Here is a 26,383-nt window from a genome sequence, read left to right on the forward strand (position 1 = left end):
TTTGTGGACACTGACACACTGACAAAGTTTAAATGGAAAGTAAAAGACCCAGAAGAGCCAACATAATACTGAAAGAGAAAAACAAGGCTGGACAATCAACTACAGAACTTCAAGACTTCTTATAAAGTTACAGTAACCAAGGCAGTTGGAATTGGTAAAAGAATGGACAAAGAGATCAATGAAACACAAAAGCAAGCACAGAAACAGACAAATAAAGTCAACAGATCTTTGATAAAGAAACAGAGGCAATTCAACGCAGAAAGGATAGTCTTTTCAACAAATGGTGCTAGAATATACTATTTACAATAGTCAGGACATGGAAGCAATCTAAATGTCCATCAGAAGAAGAATGGATAAAAAAGATGTGGTACATATATATAATGGCATGCTGCTGCTGCTAGGTCGCTTCAGTCGTGTCTGACTCTGTGCGACCCCATAGACGGCAGCCCACCAGGCTCCCCCGTCCCTGGGATTCTCCAGGCAAGAACACTGGAGTGGGTTGCCATTTCCTTCTCCAACGCGTGAAAGTGAAGTCGCTCAGTCGTGTCCTACTCTTAGCGACCCCATGGACTGCAGCCTACCAGGGTCCTCCGTCCACAGGATTTTCGAGGCAAGAGTATGGGAGTGGAGTGCCATTGCCTTCTCCATAATGGCATACTACTCAGCCATAAAAAGAATGAAATAATGCCATCTGCAGCAACATGGATGGACCCAGAGATTGTCTATCCTACTAAGTGAAGTCAAAGAGAGAAAGATAAACATCATATGACAGCATTTATACATGAAATCTAAAAAAAAATGGTACAAATGAACTTTTTTACAAAACAGAATCACAGATGTAGAAAACAAACCTATGATTACCAAGGGGCAAAAGGCAGGGAGGGATAAATTAGGAGACTGGGACTGATATACACACACTATTACTTATAAAATTGATAACTAGTAAGAACTTACTGTATAGCACAGGGAACTCTACTCAGTACTCTGCAATGACTTATATGGGAAAAGAATCTAAGAGTGGATAAATGGTTTATATACACAACTGATTCACTTTGCTGCATAGTAGAACCTAACACAACATTGTAAATTAACTATAATAAAAACTAAGTTTTAAAAAATGGTGCTGGAATAAATGGACAACTACATGCAAAAAAAAAAATTAACCCAAAATGGACCACAGACATAACTGTAAAACAAAAACTACAAAATTCCTACAGTGCAATATTAGACAAATCCAAATAAAGTTGACTTTGGTAATGACTTTTTAAATACAGAATCAAGTCATGAAAAGAAGGGAAAAAAAAGATAACTGTACTTCATTAAAATCAAAAGACACGGTTAAAAAAATGAAAAGACAAGCCTCAAACTGGGAAAATTTTTGCAAAACACATATCTGATTAAAGGACTGGTGTTCAACTGCATAGAGAACTCTTTAAAACCTAACAACATGACACATATATACGGAATTTAGAAAGATGGTAACGATGGCCCTATATGCAGGGCAGAAGAAGAGACGCAGAAGTACAGAACAGACTTTTGAACTCTGTGGGAGAAGGTGAGGGTGGGATGTTTCAAAAGAACAGCATGTATATTATCTGTGGTGAAACAGACCACCAGCCCAGGTGGGAGGCATGAGTCAAGTGCTCGGGCCTGGTGGGCTGGGAAGACCCAGAGGAATCGGGTGGAGAGGGAGGTGGGATGGGGGACCGGGATGGGGAATACGTGTAACTCTATGGCTGATTCATATTAATGTATGACAAAACCCACTGAAAAATAAAAATAAATAAATAAATAAAAATAAAGGTATTTTGAATCAAAAAAAAAAAAAAAAAAAACCTAACAACATGGAAACAATCCAATTAAGATGGCAAAACAGGCAAAAGAACCACTCACCAAAGAAGATATACAGATGACAAACAGGCATTTAAAAAGATGCTCAACATCGTGTTGTTAGAGAATTGAAAATCAAAACAATGAGGTAGTACTACACATCTATTAAACTGGGAAAAAAAAAAGTCAAATGCTAGCGAGGATACAGAGCAACAAGAATTCTCATTCACTGATGGTGGGGATGCAAAACCTTACAGCTGCTTTCAAAGACAATTTGGCAGCTTCTAACAAACTAAACATACTCTTACCATACAATCTGGCAATCATACACCTTTGTATTTACCCAAATGAGTTAAAAACTTATGGCCACACAAAAAACTGCCTGCCAATGTGCATAGCAGCTTTATACAAAACTGCCAAAATTTGGAAGCAATCAAGATGTTCTCCAAAAGGTGAATGGGAAGACAAACTATGGTACCTATACAACGTGCTACTAGTGAGCAATGAAAAGAAATGAGCTATCAAGCCACGAAATTACAGACAGGAACCTTAAATGCACATTACTATGTGAAAGAATCCAATCTGAAAAAACCTCCTACTGTATGATTTCAATTATATGACATTCTAGAAAAGACAAAAATATAAAGACGGTAAAAATATCAGCAGTTGCGAGAAGAGGGATCAGAGGAGGAATGGAGAAATGAATAGATGAATGAAGTGCAGGAGATTTTAGGACACTGAAACAACTCAGTATGATACAATGGTGGAGAAAACCCACAGAGTAAACTACAAAAAGAATGAAATCTAATGAAAACTATGGACTCCAATTAATAATAATGTGCCAATATTGGTTTATCATTTGTAACAAACAGACCACACTAATACAAGATGATAATAATAGAGGAAACTGGAGGGATCGGGTGAAAAGGTCTATGAGAATTGTTTACTTCATGTTTAATTTTTCTATAAACCTAAAAACTGCTTTTTAAAGTCTATGAATTAAAAATAAATTTGCAGCAAGTTTTTATGAAGTACTCAACCTGTACACTCTAAGAATTAGTCATTTTAATCCAGGTAAATTATACCTTAATTTTCAAAAATGAAATAAATGGGTCTTTTAGAAATTTTACTTGAAAATGGATATAGAACAAAGGACATTTATATTCTTTCTCAAGCCTTTATCAACCACAGTAGAAAAGCTTTTGTAAACATATACAAATAGTAGGTATAACATATATATTTTAGAAAACAAATTTTTGTCTACCTAAAAAATTTAAGATATTTTGATTACACTTGTTTGCCTCAGCATGAATAGAATGCTAGATTTCGAATTTAAAAAAACAGATATGCAACAAAGCAACAAAGGTTTACTGTACAGCACACAGAACTAAAGTCAGTATCTTGTAATAACCTATAATGGAAAAATCTCAAAAATATGTTGTATATGTATAACTGAATCATTGTGCTATGTACCTGAAACATTAAGTCAACTATACTTCCACAAAATATATATATATATAAAGAAAAAAAAGAAAATGGATATAGCACAAAGGATATATGATACATTTATGTTCTTTGCAATAATATATGTTCCACAGGTGCATATAGGGATATTAGTAAATGCACAGATAAATAGCTGAAAAAAAAAAATGTATCAAACTGGAAAGAGCTAATAGTACAGGAAAACAGCACTTCTGTGAAGGGAACAGGATGGAAAGATGGTGGAGGCGGGGTGCACCTAATCTGTGTGTCTTAATCTCTGTTAGGAAAGTCTACATTAATTCTTTAAATTGTGTATTTCTAGGTTTTAAATCCAGGTTTCAGAATTTAAAGAAAAGTTTCAAAGTGTTTTCTAAATCTGAAACAGCCTTGGAGTAAATTAACATTGGATACCGATCTTTATTTCTAAATATTTCCACAACTTTAGGGAATTCCCTCAATTGCTACTTATCATGCTAGGAACAAGTACTACTTGCTGATTCCTAGTTTATCAATAATTCCACCTCCAAAACAATTATGGTATTTCCATTGCACCCTCCTCTTTCACTACTTCTGACTCCTAGATCCCTTCCTCTTCTCACCCTAAAAAAACACAAAAAGCCTAATGTACTGTTTGACACCCTGAAGGACGTTAGTGAAGTTCTGACACAACATTCAATAGCATCCATTATTTCAGAATGTGAAGGATTGATCTGAGATATGGATTTATAGCACCGATGAACTAACAATGTATCAATCCCTCAAAACTACCCCATGTTTGCCTTTATTTTTTTCCACTGCACCTTTCTCTACACAAAATTTAGTTCTATTCTGTTCTGTGTTCTGGGTACTACTGCTGTTAGGGACTGAACTGTGTTCCCCAAAACTCACACGTTGAAACCCTAACCCCTAATGTAACTATATTTGGAGATAAAACCTTTAAAGAGGTAGTTATGGCTAAACTAGGTCATCAGGGTGGGACCCTAATCCAATAGGGCTAGTGCCTTTATAAAAAGAGATAAAGACAGCAGGGATGCACATACAGAGAATAGGCCATGTGAGGACACAGAAAAAAGATGGCCATCTATAAATGAAGGAGAGCCCTTGGGAAACCAAACATGGCAAAACTTTGACCTTGGATTTTCAAGCTATGGAGCCCAGAAAATAAATTTTTGCTGGAAAAAAAAAAAAATCACAGAAATACTGTTTGTGGTATTTCATTTGTGTTATTTTGTTATAGCAGCCCTAACAAAATAATACAACTATATGGCATACTAATAAATCTTAACTTGACACAGTATTATAATAAATTCTACAAGATACTAAACTCAAGGGGTGTTTTTTTTTTTCCATTGCCGAGTAAGTACAACGTCCTCTGTGCCTTGTGTCACATATGTATGGCTTTCTTTTTCCAACAGAGCTTCAAATATTATACTCAGGGTCCTTTCAGTTCCATCCCCTCAATTATGATCTCTCTGATCTCTACTCTTAGTATCTACCATTGCCAGAAGTCTATTTGCCAACACTATCAAATTTGTACCTAACATATTTGCCACCTGCCACTCTTGACACCTTCCCTCCTACCCCCAACTCAATCCTTTACCTTCATGTATACCTCTCAGCCTTGGTACTATGGACATAAGGCATGTATAAGCATCACCAACCAATGACAGTACTTCTAGTCACTGAATAAAACAATAACATGCTGGTTTCTGTCAATTATTTATCTTATTGCTCACACCAGTAGGTTATTTTTTTCTGATCACTGCAACTACCCTTGAGTTGAGAAAATTCTACTGTTAACTCTATGTAGCTTATCATAACAAAAATCACTGCTCTTCACATACTAAGGAGAATCCAGCTTTGTTGGTTCCAATTAACAAAACATGTGCTAAGAGTTTTTTCTACTTACACTGATATGTCTGTGCTCACTTATCCACGGTCATCCACCCTCCCTTCTCTGACCAATGATGTGCATTTTTGCAAAAGTAGTCTTCCAAAGGTAGCAGTATGATCAGAGAACAGAGTATCCCTTTACTCAATAAACTTAACTCAATAAAACCTAGAATTTTGTATTCATTAAAATGGTACACTGAACAACTAAGTGAACACTTCAAAATATTAATCAAATATTGCCTTAAAAATAAAAATATTATTGAAAAATTGATTTTTATTCCTTCAGGACTTTGAAATTATCAACAGCAACATTGCCAGACCATTTACAAAAAACTTCAATCTTGAAAGTTGTCTTAGGTTTTGATACTTTTAAAAAGGTGCCATCATTCACCATGTGTAAAATCTATATTATGTGAATGACTTCAAGTGAGATTCTAAACAAGCTTATCTCTCTTCTGTAAAGCTAGGAGATATCAATGCTAAATTACAAACTTATGAAAACTGAGTATTTATGAAAAGAAGTTACTAGTTTCATGAAAAAGTGCAAGTTAATCATTATTTTACTGTATAGTATTAGAATCAGATAGCAAATGCAAATTACTTTCCAGCACACCAGACAATTTTCAACTATTCTGAACTTTTAGAAAAGTCATTCTAGATAACCCTATAAGCAAAACAGAAAAAGAGACACAGATGTACAGAACAGACTTTTGGACTCTGTGGGAGAAGGTGAGGGTGGGATCTTTCGAGAGAACAGCATCGAAACACGTATTATTATCTATGGTGAAACAGATCACCAACCTAGGTTGGATGCATGATATAAGTGCTCGGGCCTGGTGCACTGGGAAGACCTAGAGGGATCAGGTAGAGAGGGAGGTGGGAGGGGGGATCGGGATGGGGAATATATGTAACTCTATGGCTGATTCATGTCAATGTATGACAAAAACCCACTACAATATTGTAAAGTAATTAGCCTCCAACTAATAAAAATAAATGAAGAAAAAAAAAAGTCATTCTAGAAATCCAAGTTACCCAACAAACTGGAATTTCAGTTCCTTAAGTGTTAGAAGCTACTGCTTGCAAATTCTCTGGAAAAAATTATTTCGACAACATCATTTCTAACTTTATTATCATTTTAAGCAGAGAACAGGTGGCCCTCAGTATCCACACATGCATAACCTACAGATACAGAAGACCAACTGTTAAGGAACTTGAGCATCCTCAGATTTTGGTATCCACAGTCAAGTGTTCTGGAACCAATACCCCAAGGACACCAAGGGACAAATGTAAAATGAATATAATTTATGTGTTTCTTAAGAATTTGGGCTCCTGTAATAAATGTCCATTTTTATGACAGTGATAGTCATAGAAACTACTGACACATAAAAGTAAGGTTGCCTGTCCCTATGCTTAATATCACCAGATTGATGTACTTTCAGTTTACAGAAAAAATTTCATCCTGCCAGCATAAAAACCTACAAATGCTCCTCTATTCTCATTGCTGCTTCCAATTCATGTGACCTTAGAAACCAAATACTACTTATTTGAATTGTCTAAAATAAGACTAACCTCTAAATGAATGCCTGAGGGATTCTCATATAAGTATAGCAATGTTAACCACATAGTTTCATAAAATGTCCATTAACCATTTAGAGATTTTTTTTCACAATATAATTCTACGGAAAAAACATGGGCTTTATAGTCACAGAGGGGTTCAGATCCTATTTTTATTTTTATTTTTTTTCAGATCCTATTTTTAAAAAGCCTATTGATGAAAGTGAAAGAGGAGAGTGAAAAAGTTGGCTTAAAGCTCAACATTCAGAAAACTAAGATCATGACACCTGATCCCATCACCTCATGGGAAATAGATGGGGAGACAGTGGAAACAGTGTCAGACTATTTAAATATAGTTTGGGCTCCAAAATCACTGCATCTGCAGCCATGAAATTAAGACACTTCTCCTTGGAAGGAAAGTTATGACCAACCTAGATAGCATATTAAAAAGCAGAGACATTACTTTGCCAACAAAGGTCCATCTAGTCAAGGTTATGGTTTTTCCAGTGGTCATGTATGGATGTGAGAGTTGGACTGTGAAGAAAGCTGAGCACTGAAAAATTGATGCTTTTGAACTATGGTGTTGGAGAACACTCTTGAGAGTCCCTTGGACTGCAAGGAGATCCAACCAGTCCATCCTAAAGGAGATCAGTCTTGGGTGTTCATTGGAAGGACTGATGCTGAAGCTGAAACTCCAATACTTTGGCCACCTCATGCGAAGAGTTGACTCGTTGGAAAAGACCCTGATGCTGGGAGGGATTGGGGGCAGGAGGAGAAGGGGATGACAGAGGATGAGATGGCTGGATGGCATCACCAACTCAATAGCCATGAGTGTGAGTAAACTCCAGGAGCTGGTGATGGACAGGGAGGCCTGGTGTGCTGCGATTCATGGGGTTGCAAAGAGTTGGACACGACTGAGCGACTGAACTGAACTGAAATGAACTGAATGCATGAGCCTTGGTAAATAAATAATAAACCATCTTCCCTAAATGTTTGCATACTTGTTAAATCAACATTATCACCTAACTCACAGTTGCTATTAAGTTAAATGTGATACTGTATATAAAAAACAATGATTGCTGTTTACAAAGTAAGTACAAAATTAAACGGCCTATTTTCATCTTTAATTCATATAGTTAACCTGACAGATTTACTAAATTTCACTTTCTTTCATAGTCAATTTTTTTTTTCATTTCCTTCTCAACATCTTTTTATTTCTCCAATTTCTACATACGGTATTTGTTTCCCCTGCCAAAGACTTTATGAGTAATTTATGCCTTTCTTGTCTTCTGTAGCTAAGACACTTCTCCTACATGGCCCAAGTAGCAGAAATCCTACAGACTGTATTGGGAACATAGAAAGCAATGTACAATCCTAACTTCTCACTCCTAGATGGTAAGTAAGCTTCCTAAAGTCAAAGTCTCTGTTGGCTATCTACCAGTAGTACAACTTTCGAGCTAACTACTCTATTTCTCTGAGTCTTAAACTTTTTCATATTCAGAAACAAATAATCTCCAATAATATGGCCAATTATTAAGAACAAAACACCCCTCTGAAATTTTTTAAATTAATAAAATAGAAAATATATAATTTAAAAAGTAGGAATTATAAGACCAAAACATTCAGAGGTAAGCAGAAGGATGAAGCCAAATTAGCCCCTGATTGAAGCCAAGGCTGAGCTTTGGTTTTCAGTCTTACAAAGACAGAAGCCAAACCCAGGGCCCATCCTAGGAAGTAAATCTGATAGGAGACACTATACAATACAACTAGAACTCATAAAATAAACCAAAGTAAACCTATCCCACTCTACCCTATCCCCCAAGAACTGCGAAGAAAAGTTGTGCTGGCACTGAATTGTAAAGGAGAGTTCCTGACAAGTTGTAATTTTTTCTGTAAAAGGCCAGATATAAATACTTTAGGCTTTGGAGGCCACACTGACCTCTGTGGCAAACACTCGATTTGGCGGCTGTAGCACGCAAACAGCCACAGACAATACGGAAACAAATGAGCAGAGTTGTGTTCCAACAGAACTTCAGTTATGCACACGGAGATCTGAGTTTCATATAATCTTCACACGCTGCAAAATATTATTTTTCCTCATACATTTGAAAATGTAAAAACCATTCTTAGCTTGCAAGCTTTAAAAAAACAGGTGACATAGGCCACAGGATGCTTTGAATTATAACCAAAGGACACACCACCACCTCAGCTTATTACCACCCTAACACATGCATACACAAAACACTCAGACGTACATTTTTGTCACCTTAATTCTATTACCTTATTCACACACACACACACACACACACACAAATAGGTTATAGGCATCCAGAAGATGCACGTGCAAATATCACAAATAATGTCCCAAGAAAAGGCATTATTTAGGCCAAGCAAAAAGGAAGCAAAGCACCATGAATGAGAAGCAGCAAAGAGTAGAAGCTACTAAAATGTAGACTGTAGGAGAATCTACAAAAATTTCAGATACTGCAAATGATCACACAGGAAAAAAAAACAAAACTGCTTACTAATGTATCAAGTGATAAAGAAGACTGAAAACTATCTGAAAGGGACAAGAACCATAAAAAATGACTTTGAAGATTTTATAAAGAACTAAAAAGGACTTCTAAAATTATAAAACACAACAACTGAAATGTAAAATGGAATAGTTGGAGTGAACTAAAAGACACATCTGAAGAAACTGCCCACAGTGAAAGAAAAACAGAGTAAATTAAGAAACATGTGAGAAAGAAATCGAATATATGTAAATTTGAGATCCAGGAAAAGAAACAGCACTCAGATCATAACACCATGTTCTTTAAAACAAATAGAAATCAGTAACAAAAAAATGACAAGGAACAAATATCAATAATATCTTCCATACAAATATCTATCCCATCCTACACACCCTTCTGCAATGTGATGTTTACACTTTCCCTATGTTTTCTGCCCGTGAACTTGGATGGACCTTTGTAACTGTCCTGCCCAGCAGAATTCAGTGAAGTGAAGCTAAGTGACTTCTGAGACTAGGTCACAAACAGCAACATGCTTCTACCTAGCGCTTTCTCCCTTAGGAATTCTAGTGGTCATACCTTAACAACCCTTAAAAAGCTCCATGGAAAAATCCACATGGAAAGGAACTCAGGCAAAACTGCCAAGCTGAAACACTCCTGAATTCCTGACCCACAAACACTATAAACAATAATAAGTCACTAAGATTTGGGCTTAACTTGTTATACTGCAATAGACAACTAATATAGTAGGAAATCCTAACATAGGTGCAAACTTTAAAATATAATCTTAAATAATCCACGTGACCATTAAGTAAACAGAAAGTATTTTGAATAAACCATAACATAAATATTATAATTCAAAACTTATGAGATGCAGCTAAAGCAATATAGGGAAATTTATAGGGAAATTATAACTCTAAATGGGTATAACAGAAAAAAGCAAAAATTAGGCAACTGTCTTCTCAAGAAGACAGAAAAAAACGAAAATAAAACTAGGACAAGTAAAAAGAAATAACAACAAAAAAAGAAATAAAAAAATACATATATAAAATTAAAGGACCAACAAAGCCAGAAGTGGGTCTTTGAAAAACTATAAATTGGCAAATCTCAAGCCAAGAGTAATGAGGCAACAAAAGAGAAAGGGATCAGGAATGGAAAAAAGGGCAAAACTATCAATGTTGTAAATGTTACAATGGTAATGTTTTAATTTAGATGAAACTGAATGAAACTTAGATAAAATCCTATATTAGGATATTTCCAACATATACATATATGTTTCAACATATACATATATATATATATATATATATGCCTTAGCACAACTTATGCAGAAAAATGGACTGGTCCCATTAAAAAAAAAAATCTTAATGACCCTAATAAAAACTTTTCCCAACAAAAAAAAACTCCAAAGAAACCTCCAGAGCCACACCACTTTACCAGCAAATTCTCCCAAAAACTCAAGGAGTAAATAATACAGTCTTAAATAAATTCTTCCAGATTCTTTTAATGAGGTTAGTATAACATCAAAACCAAAAAATTCTGGCAAAGACCAGACAAGACAACAAAACCATAAGTCAACTGTACTCCAGAACTTGCACACAAAAATCTCAAACAAATATTAGCAAACAACATCCAGTAATGTAAGTACAGTATACTATACTCAAGTTACATATCCCAGGAAAGCAAAGATAAATCTTATATTCATATCAGGAAAGCCAATTAATTTAGTCAACCATATTTTAAGATCCATAAAGATCCAATTATTTACTTACATCTCAAAAGGGGTCTTAGCAAACTAGGAATAGAACAAAATTTCTTCAGTTGATAAAAGGTAACTACAAAAGCCTACAGCATACTTAATAGGAAAAGGTTGCTGAACATTTTTCCTTTGAGATCAGAAACAAGAAAATGATGGCCATCTACTTCTATCAACATTATACTGGAGATAGCTGTATACTCTAGGTGGCATAGGAAAGCAAGAAAAATATAGAACGAAAGGTATAAGGGACTCCCTTGGTGGTAGAGTGGATAAGAATTCGCCCACCAATGCAGAGGACAAGGGTTCAATCCCTGGTCCAGGAAGAGTCCACGTGCCATGCGGAGCATCTCAGCCATGTGGGCACAACTACTGAACCCATGCTCTAGAGCCCCCAAACTGCAACTACTGAGGCCCATGCACCTAGATCCTGTGCTCCACAAGAAAAGCCGCCATAGTGAGAAGCATGTGTGCCACAAGTAAAAACTAGCCCCCACTCCACAACGGGAGAAAGCCTGCCTGCAGCAATGAAGACCTCATGCAACCAGAAATAAAAAATAAATTAATTACTTTTATAAACAGGCATAAGGACTAGAAGGAACAAGAAACAAACTATTATTTGCACATGACATAATTGTATATATATATATAAAGAAAATTTGAAAGAATCTACAGATATTTGCTTTATTGACTATGCCAAAACCTTTGACTGTGTGGATCACAAAAAACTATAGAAAATTCTCAGAAGGAGATGGGAATACCAGACCACCTGATCTGCCTCCTGAGAAATTTATATGCAGGTCAAGAAACAACAGTTAGAACTGGACATGGAACAACAAACTGGTTCCAAATTGAGAAAGGAGTACATGAAGGCTGTATATTGTCACCCTGCTTATTTAACTTATATGCAGAGTACATCATGCAAAATGCCAGGCTGGATGAAGCAGAAGCTAGAATCAAGATTGCTAGGAGACTTATCAATATCAATATCAATACCAACCTCAGATATGCAGATGACACCATCCTTATAGCAGAAAGCGAAGAACTATAAAGTCTCTTGATGAAAGTGAAATAGGAGAGTGAAAAAGTTGGCTTAAAGCTCAACATTCAGAAAACTAAAATCATGGCATCTGGTCCCATCACTTCATGGCAAATAAATGGGGAAAGAATGGAAATAGTGACAAGACTTTATTTTCCTGAGCTCCAAAATCACTGCCGATAGTGAACTGCAGCCATGAAACTAAAAGACGTTTGCTCCTGGGAAGAAAAGCTATGACCAACCTAGACAGCATATTAAAAAGCAAAGACATTACTTTGCCAATGAAGGTCCATCTAGTCAAAGCTATGATTTTTCCAGTAGTCATGTATGGATGTCAGAGTTGGACTATAAAGAAAGCCGAGCACCGAAGAATTGATGCTTTTGAACTGTGGTGTTGGAGAAGACTCTTGAGAGCCTTTGGACTGCAAGATCAAACCAGTCAGTCTTAAACAAAATCAGTCCTGAATATTCATTGGAAGGACTGATGCTGAAGTGGAAACTCCAATACTTTGGCCACCTGATGCAAAGACCTGACTCAATGGAAGAGACCCTGATGCTGGAAAAGATTGAAGGCAGGAGGAGTAGGGATGACAGAGGATGAGATGGTTGGATGGCATCACTGACTCGATGGACATGAGTCTGAGTTAGCTCCAGGAGTTGGTGATGGACAGGGAATCCTGGCGTGCTGCAGTCCATGGGGTCGCAGAGTCGGACATGACTGAGCGAATGAACTGAACTGATAATCTCTTATTAATTCTCTAATTTAACATACACAAATTGATTATTAGTTTTATAGCTCTGTATGCCAGCAACCATTAGAAAATAATCTTTTTTTTTTTCAAACTTTGAACTTCTTATTTTGCAGTGCGTGTGTGTGTTAGTCACTCAGTTGTGTCTGATTCTTTTGTGACCCCATGGACTGTAAGCCTCCAGGCTCCTCTGTCCACAGGACTCCCCAGGCAAGAATACTGGAGTAGGTTACCATTTCCTTTGCCAGGGGATCTTCCCGACGCAGGGATCAAACCTGGCTCTCCTGCATTGCAGGCAGGTTCTTTACCATCTGACCCATCATTGGGGTAGAGCCGACTAACAACGCTGTGCCAACTTCAGGTGACCAGCGCAAGGCCTCAGCCATACATACGTACATGTCCATTCTCCCACCAACTCCCCGCCCACCCAGCCTGGCATATGACACTGAGTACAGCTACACGTGCTACACAGTAGGTCCTTGTTGGCTACCCGTTTTGAATACAGCAGTGTGTCAGGGTACACACAAAATAATCTTTTGAAGGTATCACTACTTATAATTGCATCAGAAAATATGAAGTACTCAGGAACAAATCTAACAAACAATGTACAAAACCTCTACTGAAAAGACTTTATCATAAATCATTACATAAATGGAAGGATATCCACTGTGTGTCATAGTCTGGAAAACTCAATGTTGGAAAATGTCAGTTCTCCCCAAATTAATCTATAGAATCAGTTCGTTTTCAATAAAAATCTCGCATGCTGTTTTTATGTTGAATTATTTTGTTGGGCTTGCGTGTGTGTGTGCGTAATGTGACACAGTGATTCTAAAATACATATAAAAGTCGAGACTTTCCTGGCAGTCCAGTGGTTAAGACTCTGAGATTCCAATGCAGCGGGCACTGGTTTGAGCCCTGGTCAGGGAACTAAGACCCCACATGCCACCTGGCCAAAAAGATTATTTTTTAATTTAATTAAAAAAATAAAATATATATGAAAGTGTAATAGGCTAAAAACAGCCAAGAGTTTCCTGAAAAACAATAGCAAAGTGTGAAGACTTGCCTTCGTCACTCAGTCCCTCAGTCGTGTCCGACTCTTTGCAACCCCATGACTGCAGCACACCAGGCTTCCCTGTCCTTCACCATCTCCCAGAGCTTACTCAAACTCATTTCCATCGAGTCAGCGATGCCACCCAACCATCTCATCCTATGTCATCCCCTTCTCCCTCCTGCCTTCAATCTTTCCAAGCATTGAGGTCTTTTCCAATGACTTGGCTCTTCGTATCAGATAGCCAAAGTATTGGAGCTTCAGCATCAGTCCTTCCAATGAATACTCAGGACTGATTTCCTTTAGGATTGACTGGTTTGTTCTTGCTGTCCAAGGAATTCTCGAGAGTCTTCTCCAATACCACAGTTCGAAGGCATCAAAATTTCGGTGCTCAGCCTTTTTTATTGTCCAGCGCTCACATCCATACATGATTACTAGGAAAACCACAGCTTTGACTAGACGGACCTTTGCAGGCAAAGTAATGTCTCTGATTTTTAATATGCTGTCTAGGTTTGTCATTGCTTTTCTTCCAAGGAAGCATGGCTGCAGCCACCATCCATGGTGATTTTGCCTTACCAGGTATCAAAACTTCTAAAGTGATAAGTAGTATCTGAAACACATATAGGGAAGTCCCTGGAGGTCTGGTGGTTAAGACTCCATGCTTACACACACACACACACACACACACACACACACAAACACGGAACTAAGATCCTGCAAGCCACACAGTGCAGCCTAAACACACACACACACACACACACACACACACAGAATTCCTAAAAATCAGTAATAAAACCACAGATCACCTAACAGAAAAAAACTGAGCAAACAATTTAGATAGGTACATAAGAAGAAAATTCAAATGACTATGAAAAGATGCTCAACTTCATTAGTAATCATGAAAATGCAAATTAAAACCATGAGACACCAATATGTTTTTCAAATTAGCAAAAATTAGAGCTTAAAAATACTAAGTGTTTAGAATGTAAACAAAGGGAACTCTCACACATTGTGTTGGAATTACAAATGAAAATAATTTCAAAAAACAATTTGCCACTATCAAAATTGAATGTGTACATACCTCGAAACCCAGCAATTCCATTCTCAAGAATTCTTAGAAATATTTGTGCACTTGAAAACATGAAACAGGTACAAGAGCACTCACCACCTAATTATTTACATAACAGCAAGAAACTGAAATCTACTCAAATGTTCATCACAACTAGAACGAAAAAAACTGTAGTACCTTGTGACCATACGTTGGAATACATTACCACAATGAAATCTTATGAACAACAGCTAACAATTGACAAATTCTGAACTAAATTTTTTAAATCACATAAAATTCTCATATGAAGTTCAAAAACAAGGAAAAATAAACTACACTGTTTAAGGATATATGACCTGGGATTTAAAATTATGAAGCAAAGCAGGAAAATGAGTCACAAAAGGTCAAGATAATAGCCACTTTCACAGATTGGGATATGTTGACAGGGTAAGCTGAGGGTGAGGTAATGGGGAGGCAATTCTTGTTTGTTGGCCTGGGCAATGACAACACAAATGTTTACTTCATAATTTTCTTAAAACTGCATACGTTTTATTCACTCTCCTGTATATGTGCATAAAAAGGAAAAGTGACAACTGTATATGACTGCTATAGTAACCTCTTTCCTTTTGGGCCGAGTCACACAGCACTTGGGGTCTTAGTTCCCTGACTGGGGGTGGAACCTGTGCCCCCTGCAGTGGAAGCATGGAGTCTTAACCACTGTACCCTTTGCAGCAGGAAAGTTCCTGCTGCAGTAACTTAATATGATAAAGCAATTTACATAAGCCCCAGAGACTGAATTCCTTGCATCCTAGCAGGTCCCTTCCCCCTCTCTTTAGTATTCCTATCTTTTACTCTTTACATTTAAACTATACATTTTATCTGCCTTACTAGACTCTAAGAATCTGCCCACTGAATGCTTGGAGATAATCTGAAAGAGTTAAGGCAAGCCAGAAAGATAAAGAACATTACAGCATACTAACACATATATATGGAATTTAGAAAGATGGTAACGATAACCCTATATGCAAAACAGAAAAAGAGACACAGAAGTACAGAACAGACTTTTGAACTCTGTGGGAGAAGGTGAGGGTGGGATGTTTCGAAAGAACAGCATGTATATTATCTGTGGTGAAACAGATCACCAGCCCAGGTGGGATGCATGAGACAAGTGCTCGGGCCTGGTGGGCTGGGAAGACCCAGAAGAATCGGGTGGAGAGGGAGGTGGGAGGGGGGATCGGGATGGGGAATACGTGTAAGTCTATGGCTGATTCATATCAATGTATGACAAAACCCACTGAAATAAATAAATAAATAAATAAAAAGAGTTAAGGCAAAAAGAGAAAAAAAGGTGAAGTTAAGGAGCAGGGAAGTTGTGGGGAAAAAACAGTAAGGAAAGAACTTGACTTATGCTTACATGAAAACACCCAGGACATTAGATTTTTATTTCAATGCTTCAAGGAACCAGGAAGCAAAGGGAGAAAGAAGTAGGTAAATCATCCCTTGTCCCTTCTGACCCAGGTGCAATAAAACAAAGCAGACTAACATTAGTGATATCAATCACCAAATATTTAGATGCAAGAAAGTGTACTTATGTCCCAAAATATGTACTTTTCCGGAAATCTTAACAACAACAACAAAACACATAACAAAGCCCCCCTGCCCCGGACTATAAACCTCTCTGAAACAAATCAACTCCTTCTTAATTATTTGAGGAAGAAACTTTATTGTTCAATTAATCTATTCAATATGCAATATTTAGTCACAGTTCAAAAGACTAAACACAAACATCTAATCAGATATAGACTCATTAATAAAATTATGGTATATCAACACAACAGAATATTGTGCCTCCACAAAAAAGAATAAGATCTGTATATACCAATATGTTGTATTCTCCCAAATATATTGAGAAATGGGGGATAAAAAAGAATAGGTAGAGATACAAAACATGGTAAATATGCATATTACCTTTGGTGTATGAAAGGAAAATACACACATACACCTAACTTGGAAAGAAAAAAAAACTGGAATGATTCATCAGAAACTTACAAAAATGGTTATCCATAGGGAAGCAAGGAGGAAACAGAAGGGATGAGGATGAAAATAAGATTTCCACATACACTGTCACATTTGGCTTCTCCTTTTGAGCTATGTATCGTATATATTCCAAGGGTAAGAGTAAATTTAAAAAAAAAAAAAAAAGAGGAAGCAAACTCTAAAATGATAAACAAACTGACCTAAATACATACCAAACTGGTAATAATCACACTGAGAAAATAATGATTTCAAGTGACTTTTAAACACAGTACTAACAGTCAGTATAACCTTGGTGGGATACATTCTAAGGACAAAATGGGATGCAAAGAAATCTTAAAGTTCACTGAGTAACTTTATTTTTAAATTATTTTAGCTATACTTAGGAAAAAATTCAATGTTAATAAAAACTAAGATTAAAAAAAAGAGATTAAAACTAAAGTGTTTAAAAAAAAAAGATGAAGAAAGAAGCATGCAATGTTAAATTATCAATATGACCTCATGTTTTTTTTCCTCCTGACAAGGCCTAGAAGTGATGACAGTTCCATAAAAAGGAGCGTATTTAGATCCAGATGTTTTCTAAACATCATCCTCTTCTATAAAGAGACATATCTCCTTGGAGAAACTGCTGATTTCAGTCTAAAGCAGGAGAAATCCTTGATAAGCCAAGATATATCCAAAAGTAAGGAATCACTCAAAAACTAATAACAGATTTATACAAAAAGAACTCAGGTGCCTGCTTGAAGGAACTCCCAACAGCTTTACTTGAGACAATCGAAGTATCAAAAAAGAACAAAGGAAGAGAAGGAATGAGAATTTGGGATTGACACAGGTGAACTATCATATACAGGATGGATAAACAACAAGGTCCTATTGTGTAGCATAAGGGAACCATAGTCAATATCCCATGAAAAACCATAATGGAAAAGAATACATATAACTGAGTCACTTTGCTGTATAGAAGAAATGAACACAGCTCTGTAAATCTACTATACTTCAATTGACTATTAGACCAACTCCTCACTCTGAAAATTTGACAAGAAAGATTTAAGCATTTACTTACTCTGCCCTTTGAGGAAGAACTGCAGTTCACTCCTAGGTGATAAAAGTTATAAATCATTTGTTAACAGAAAAATGACAGCTAACAAACATAAAAAATTACTGCATTAGAAAAATCACCATTTTCAAACTTCAGTTAAGAACTGATTTGCCTAAGGCTCACAAAAGATTCTAAAATCACCAGGTAAAGAATATTATTAAGAATGGAATATTTATAAGATATCAAAGTATCACCCCCACAGACCATTGTATTTGATGATCATAAAAGAAAAAAATACACTTTTACAATGGAAAGATACAGCAAACATCACTTTAAACTTCATAAAACTTAGATCACTAATAGTGACAAGATATAGCTTCCCTGGTGGCTCAGTGGTAAAGAACTGTCAATGCAGGAGACCTAGGTTTGATCCATGGGTTGGGAAGATCCCCTGGAAGAGAAAATAGCAACTCTCTCCGGTACTCTTGCCTGAGAAATCCCACAGATAGAGGAGCCCTTACAGTCCATGGGGTTGCAAAGAGTTGGACACGACTGAGCACCTGAAACACCACCACCTCCCATGTTGCCTATGACGTACTCTTATCAAAATTTTTTAACATGCATAACCAAGCCTTTAAACTGTAACTTTCAGTGTACAAGACATAGAAGGGACAGAGAAACAGTTAAGCAAAAGCACAAAGAAATAATTAGACGACTAGAAAACAGGCCATTCTATAAGATAATGATCTAGTCTTGTCAAAGAAATTTCAATATCATAAGAAAAAGGAATGGGATAGGAAACTTTTCTACATTAAGAAAAGACTAAAAAGATAAACCAAATGCAATGCAAAAATCTTGACCGAATTCCAGTTTGAAAAACTGGGAAGAGTTAAATGTAGTCTGAATACTAAATGTTATCAGGAAATTACTCTTTATTTTTCTTATGTGTTGGTAATGGCACTGTGATGACACGGACAATACTTTCTTAGGAGATACACACTCAAGATAGAAGTCAAAATAGCAACAACTTTCAAAAGACTCAGTTAAAAGTATACACAGACACCTACACACAAAAAACAATAAAGCAAATATGGGTGGCATATTGTTAATTTTTGAATCTAGGTGGTGGACTTATAATGTTCTTTATTCTATTCTTTCAACTTCTCAATTTTTTTTTTTTTTTTGGCCACACCATACAGCATGCAGGTTTTTAGTTCCCCAACCAGATATCAAACCTGTGGGAGGGTAAAGTCTTTATTGCTAGACCACCAGGGAAGTCCCTCAACACTTCCTAAGTACTTTTATTATTTAAAAAAAAAAAAAAAAAAAGTAGGGAGAAAGCAGGAAGAAAACTAGAGAAAGGTAGAGCTGCAAAAGAAAGTAAGGAAAGCACATTATCTCAAGATCATTTATAAACTCATATTCACACAGTTGTCTGAAAAACTTTCTACATTAAAAAAAAAAACACACCTCAGGAATTAATTCCCTGGCAGTCCAGTGGTTAGGACCCCATGCTTCCACTACTGGGGGCGCAGATTCAACCCTTGTTTGGAGACCTAAGATCCAGCAACCCAGGGAATAAACTAAATAAACTAAAGTTACTATCCTTAAAAAAAAAAAAAAAATTCAGAGACTACTCAACCCACTATCATCTAATCAATATAAGCAAACAGATATCAAACATACTACACACAGCAATAGTACTACAATCTGTCAATGATTTAAGGAATGTTTGTCATTGGCAAACAGAACATTTGTTATGATACTTCACACTGAATCAAAAGACATTCTAACATCCATTAATCTGATATACTAAGATATTGAGAAAAGCTTGTCTTTAGAGATTTTTTTGAATTGAAAAATATGGTCACACTTCAAAGACAGCCAGCAGACTATCCAAAGATTTACTCCTACTAGCAACAAATTTGATGGCCATTTATTTACACAACACTTTAAATTCTTGATCTCATATTTAAACATAATAAGAGATAGACATATTCAAGAAGGAAAAAGTAGACTTGTTGAGTATCAACCACGTGCTTGGTTCTTTACGTAACTGTTTAACTCTAATGATATCTTAAGAGATGAACATTCTTGAAGCTCAGAAATGTTAAGTGATTTGTCTACAAATAACAGCTCATAAGTGATAAGGCTGGAAACTGAATCGAAAAAGCTGGAAATCCAGGTTTAAAAGTCTACACAGTAAGTCCTCTACATAGGAAGGATTTCTGTTCCAAGAGCGCCTTTGTTAAGTTCAATTTGTTCATTAGTCCAAAAAAGTTAGCCTATGTACCCAACTAACACAATCGGCTATATAGTACTGTAACAGGTTTATAATACTTTTCACACAAATAATTTCTAAAAAACAAAAAATAAAAATTATAATCTCAAAGTACAGTACCTTGAAGAGTACAGTAGTACAAGGCTGGCATACATGGGCGGGCATTGAGTGAACATGCAGGAAGAGTTACTGACTACAGGAGGGAGAGGGGTGTAACTATCCCCTAGGTACTGACTATGGGATATGGTATAACTGAAGGGCCATCAGCAACAGGAGCCAGACAGCAAGCTGTGATTTCACTCCTGCCTGACACTAGCGGAAGGCGTGGCTGCATCCTTCCCAGTTCACAACTTCAAGGCTCATATATAGAGTACTTACTGTATTCTTTCTACTTAACTGGTCTTAACAAATTTAATATTTACTGACAGAAAAGTCCACTTATGGAAAAGGACTGTTTAAAAGAATTCCTTCATATTCAAAGAGAGACATAATCTTAAAGCTGAAGAAAAATCAAAACAGTGAAAAAGTACTCTCTAAAATTATTGTTAGTTGCACATACACACACACACAAAAAAACCAATTCTTAGCAAACCAGCTGTCTATGACACAGGACAGCTAGTCCTTTCCTCGCTGTACATGTAAAATTATACTCCAGTTGCCCGTTGGATGACCCCACTGCCAAAATACGCTAGCAACATAATTCACATTAAAACCCAGAGGCCAAACACCATTTGGAAAGTGCTTTACATGTTTACTATACCCATCTCAAGCACGTTCCTCACTCAAAACAGGCTATTTTAAGCAAATATTCTTTGGTCTATCAATTCTTTTCTGCTGTTCTAAGATATTAAACTTACAAACAAGAAAATCTACCTAAATACAAACACCCCATAACTGATTCTTAAAATGTTATGTGACTTTAAATTTATCTACTGCACAAAAATAAGCCAAAATTACAGTGTGTAATATAAACTCTATGTATGTGTTTTCTATAGGGTCAAAATTCTAATGTCTATGTCTCTTGTACATCTAAAGAAACACACAAAATATGTAGAGAAATCTATGTTAAAGAGTTTTCCTACTTAAAAGTAAATCTTCTTTGAACTGGACTAGTGACCAGAAGAGGGCATAAGGTGCCTTGTAGGCTGTAGTAATATCCTGTATTATCCTAGATATGGGTGTTGCTTACATATGTGTGTTCACTCAGTGAAAATTTACTGAGCTGTACATCTATGATCTGTGTACTTTTCTGTATACATTATAATTTATAATAAGAATATTCTTTTTTACCAATCCTCAATCTAAAAACCTGCCTAATTATATTGCACCCATACCAAAGAAGCTACAGGTCAGTGAGGAAAACAGACAAGCTATTAGGAATTTCATCAGAGAGCTGAGAAAGCAAGCATTACATACTAGGAGCACACAGGAGCAATACCCAACTTAACCTGGAGGGAGGAAAGCTTTCTGAAGATACACCTGAACCGAGACTTGAAGATCAGACAGCAGATTGCCAAGCAAAGAAAGACGGAAGGGAAATACAGGAAAGGGAACAGAGCATGCAAAGACCTAAGTTCAATGAGTGGACCAAAGAATTTAAGGAAGACAGCAAAGGAGGAAAGCCTAAAGAAGTAAGACTGAGAGCACAAAGGATCTCACAAACATGTGATGCTACAGTGTAAGCTTTAACCTCCAAGTGCTCCCCTGGTGGCTCAGAGGGTAAAGCATCTGCCTGCAATGCAGAAGACCTAGGTTCGATCCCTGGGTCCGGGAAGATCCCCTGCAGAAGGAAATGGCAACCCACTCCAGTACTCTTGCCTGGAAAATTCCATGGACAGAGGAGCCTGGAGGCTACAGTGCATGGGGTTGCAAAGAGTTGGACACGACTGAGCAACTTCAATAAAGCACTGAAGATCTTTCAACAGAAAAGGACATGATTAGATGTTTATTTGCACCATGTCAATCATGGTGCCCTCCATGTTTACAACCCCATTTTGTGAGAAGTTTCCCTGCACACTGCCCCATGTTTTTCACTGTGATGCTCCTGCCTCACATCCACACGCACAAATAAACACAGTCAACACTAAATGGCTAGGAGTGGTCACATGACCCAGTACACAGACCTGCTAGCAGCCCAGGATTAAAGATTAAACAATCCAAAGACGGTTTCTTGAGAATTCAAACCAGAAAATCCTAGGAAGAAGTTAGCAACAGCAGCTTAAGCTAAAGAGACAGTAGCCAGGAGGCAAGATACTGGCATGACAGTGACGACAGTTATAAGGAGGCAAAAATTAAGAATAAATGAAATATGTGAGACTGGGGGGCGGGGCGGGGGGTGATTAGAGAGAAAAAAATAATACAAATGAAACAGAAAAAGTAGCTAAGACAAGTTAACAATAAAGCACCAGAGTGAAATACCTGGGTTTGGAAGATCCCCTGGAGAAGGGAAAGGCCACCCACTCCAGTATTCTGGCCTGGACAATTCCATGGACTGTATAGTCCATGGGGTCACAAAGAGTTGGACACATTTGAGCGACTTTCACTCACTCATTCCAAGTGAAAGTCTTTTCCGGCTTCCAGTTTTATTTTTAAGATCAAGTTCTTTCTAAGACCAAGCTGTTTAACTTTTCCTGCGTTCCCTTGTGCATGTTTTCTTTCAGAAAGCACTCCTCTATTTAAGGTAACTTGAGTCTCTTCCTTCCATATGAAAGAGCCTAACTAAAAGAGCAGTTTAGAACACTTACTCTGGCAGCAGTGCAGAAAATGAACTAGAGGGTATGGCAAAACAAGAAGCAGATGAGAGGACAAGACCAACAGACATTTGGGGTTAAAATAGAGACAACAAAAATAGCAATAACAGTGATGTGAAATATCATGAGGGAGAATGTGCTTGATTTAGTGATGTTGGTAGTATGGTAGAGAATGGAGTGGACGGTGATTTCCAGCTTCCTGAAGGCTTCATGAGGAGAGAGTGGTACCATTCATCAAGACAGGAAACCAAAAGAAAAGATTTTGTTGCCTTTGTCTCTTTCCACCCCCACAGCTTTTTGGAGGGAAGGGAGGCAGAAATGAGTTTTATTTTGTACATATGTGAAGTGCTTGTTGAAATGTGAATCCAAGATTAAATGTCCATTAGCAGTGATTTACAGGGGTCCAGAGTAAAGGCAAGAGCTCTACAAAGCAGCTTGAGACTTATAAATACATTAAGGCAATGTTATGTCACAGTGGTAAAGAAGCTGCCTGTCAATGCAGGAGACACAAGGACACAGGTTCGAGCCCTAGGTTGGGAAGATCCCCTGGAGGAGGAAATGGCAACTCACTTCAGTATTCTTGCCTGGAAAATTCCATGGACAGAGGAGCCTGGCAGTCTACAGTCCTAGGGTCGAAAAGAATTGAACGTGACTGAGCATGCATTTAATCACATGGCTTAAAAACACGACTGAAAAATCTTTGACTAAACTCTATTACTAATATAGCTAGAAATCATACAAACTAAAACACTTTAATATTTTTGGCAAACAACATTTTTCAAGCTCCTATACTTCTCTATAAACAATGAAGACTGAACAACTTTTACAATACTATAATCTAAACTTAGAAAAAATAGGGTTATAGTGCTAACATCTATTGAGGTTTTGCCTTTCTAAAAATCTAAGTTTACTACCATTTCCCTCAGAACTATATATCACTCAAGGGAAAACACTGTTGAAAAGTCTTGTCAGACAGTGAACCTACTGATCTTTAAACTATAACAAGCTTCTTTACAGAACTGAACCACATAATTTACTATTAGTAGCTTAAACATTCAATTCTATGTGTATTGTAAATGCTGAATTTCTATCCTACAATCTTTTCTCCTCTCACCTAAACCTACTATCAACCCAAAACTTAATAACGAGCTTAAGCCACAAATCCAGTTGCCTATTGGTCATCTACATCTGCTGGAAGAATAATCACCAGTCACCCAAACTCAAAATATCACAACCTGAATTCCTCTTTCTTGGTAAAAACAAAAATTCCACTCCTCCCTCATACAGATCCCCACCTCAGTGAAAGGCACAAGCTAGAAACCTAGATCTTATCCTCTATGAACACTCAGTCTAATACCAAATCCAGTGAAATCACCAAATCCTATCTATTCTCAAAACCCAAATGAAGAAGCTGTACCATTACCATTTACCCCTCCAACACCTTTAGCCTGACTTTCAATCGACCATCCTCAAAGTAGACTGAGTGATCTTCTAAAAATCCCCTCCTTTAAATCCTTCAATAACTATCAAATAAGTTATAAATAAACATAAACATTTATGTACATGTATGCTAAGTAGACTCTATGGACTACAGCCTGCCAGGCCCCTTGTCCATGGAATTCTCCCAGGCAAGAAGACTGGAGTGGGTTGCCATGCCCTCCTCCAGATCTTCCTGACCCAGGGATTGAACCTGCATCTTCTGTGGCTCCTGCATTGCAGGCAGCTTCTTTTACCACTGAGCCACCAGGGAAGACCAATAAAACATTATAAAAAATCCGATACAACATTATAAACTCTATCAAAGCTAGTAACTCCATGAAAGCCCAGTGAGTGGTTCAACGAGAAATTTACTTTAACTATATCCTTTTTTGTAGGTTCATAAAAGAATCATCAGGAAATTTTTTGAATCCTGAAAATTACTTAAAACATACATATAACAGCTGATATATTTAAGAGAAAAGTACATAGCATTGTCTGTAAAAACAAAGACTGAAAATAACCTCAAGACCACAAGAATGGAATACTATCTATCCAGTAAATGAGGCAATTCCAAATGTACTATTGTTGAATGCTCTCTAGGATCTATTATTAAAGGGAGAGGGGGGAGCTATAGCCATAATATACAGTATGCAAGCATTTGTCTGTGGAGTGTTTTAAAAATATAAATGCATAGACTTGTACGCTAGAAATATCACAAGAAGGACACACACCAAGATGGAAATAATGGTTGCGTCTAAGGAGGGAAAATGGGTGGCTGGCGAATAAATGGGGAAGAGAAACTTTTTACTGCATTATCTTTTGAACCTTTTGACTTTTATACTATGTCTAGTTATGACCTATAGTTTTCATATGATTTTCTCCCTCCTCAGTTCCACACACACAAAGTAAAAAATTTTAAAGTACTGATTACAAAAACCCCTCTATACTTCATCCCTCTACCAACGTTAAAATTATGCACTGATCATTCGGTGTAAGATTACATTTCCTTCTTGACAGCTCAGGAGTTCAACAAACTATTTTATTCACTATTTTATTACTACTGAGAAGGCTGCTGGTAATGACATCGGTGAACACTGCATGGTAACAGTACTTGTTCCTTGGAAAAGCAAGACAGCAGCACCAAGGAGCAGAATTTTATTATCGAACTGGCATTAGAACCTTCAGGGATTAAGGAAAACTACAAATCTTACTTTTCCAGCAAGCTGAAAAACAATAAAATAATTTTTAAAAACACCCTAGTATCCTTCCAAAACAGTGCCAAAGCTATATTAAAATTTAAGAGAACGTAAAGCAAATAATAACACATGGAGACACAGTTTTATTCTTTAGTGATATGTGATTTAATCCTTACAAGAGTCCCCAAACTGTCAGGATCTGGATTACCTCACACATTCTAGAAAAGAGACAAGATGAGAAGCAGGCTGTGTGATCTTACAATAGCACACACCCCCTGCCCTGGGTTTCCATGCTCTTCCCTCTCACTCTCTATAGCCACCAGACTAAACCCTCCAAACCTGGCTATCAATTGGCTCCTTTAATCCCCACCTAGGGAATCTACTAGGGTAACACCCCTTCAGGATTTCATGGCAAAGTCTTTCCAATCAAAGAAAGGATCACGAGCGCGGAGAAAGATACTAAGGTCTGCCTAAGGAGAAGAGGTCTGTGGGAGAGGCTACAGCAGGAGTCGGGGGAAGAGGCGGCAGTTGATGGTGGCTATAAAGGTGCTGATACCGGATCTCTTGGGAGGTAAGAGCATCACGAAATAGACGATGGGAAAGCCGAGGTGGGTAGGGGAAGGGCTAGCCGTCTGCGCGGTAAACGAGCCGGGGGTGGGAGTTAGGAGGTCTACAGAGAAGGGTGGCCACGACGG

The 26,383-nt window shown here is 37.2% G+C and overlaps 1 protein-coding gene across 5 annotated transcripts in view; it reads right to left on the bottom strand.

Moving 5' to 3' along the window:
* Positions 1–26,383, bottom strand: part of MYO9A (myosin IXA) — a 244,619-nt gene that overhangs the window by 217,451 nt on the left and 785 nt on the right. The gene's annotated exons all lie outside the window — the stretch shown is intronic.

The sequence above is a fragment of the Muntiacus reevesi genome, chromosome 7 (assembly GCF_963930625.1).
Source record: "Muntiacus reevesi chromosome 7, mMunRee1.1, whole genome shotgun sequence".
NCBI classification, from domain to species: Eukaryota; Metazoa; Chordata; class Mammalia; order Artiodactyla; family Cervidae; genus Muntiacus; species Muntiacus reevesi.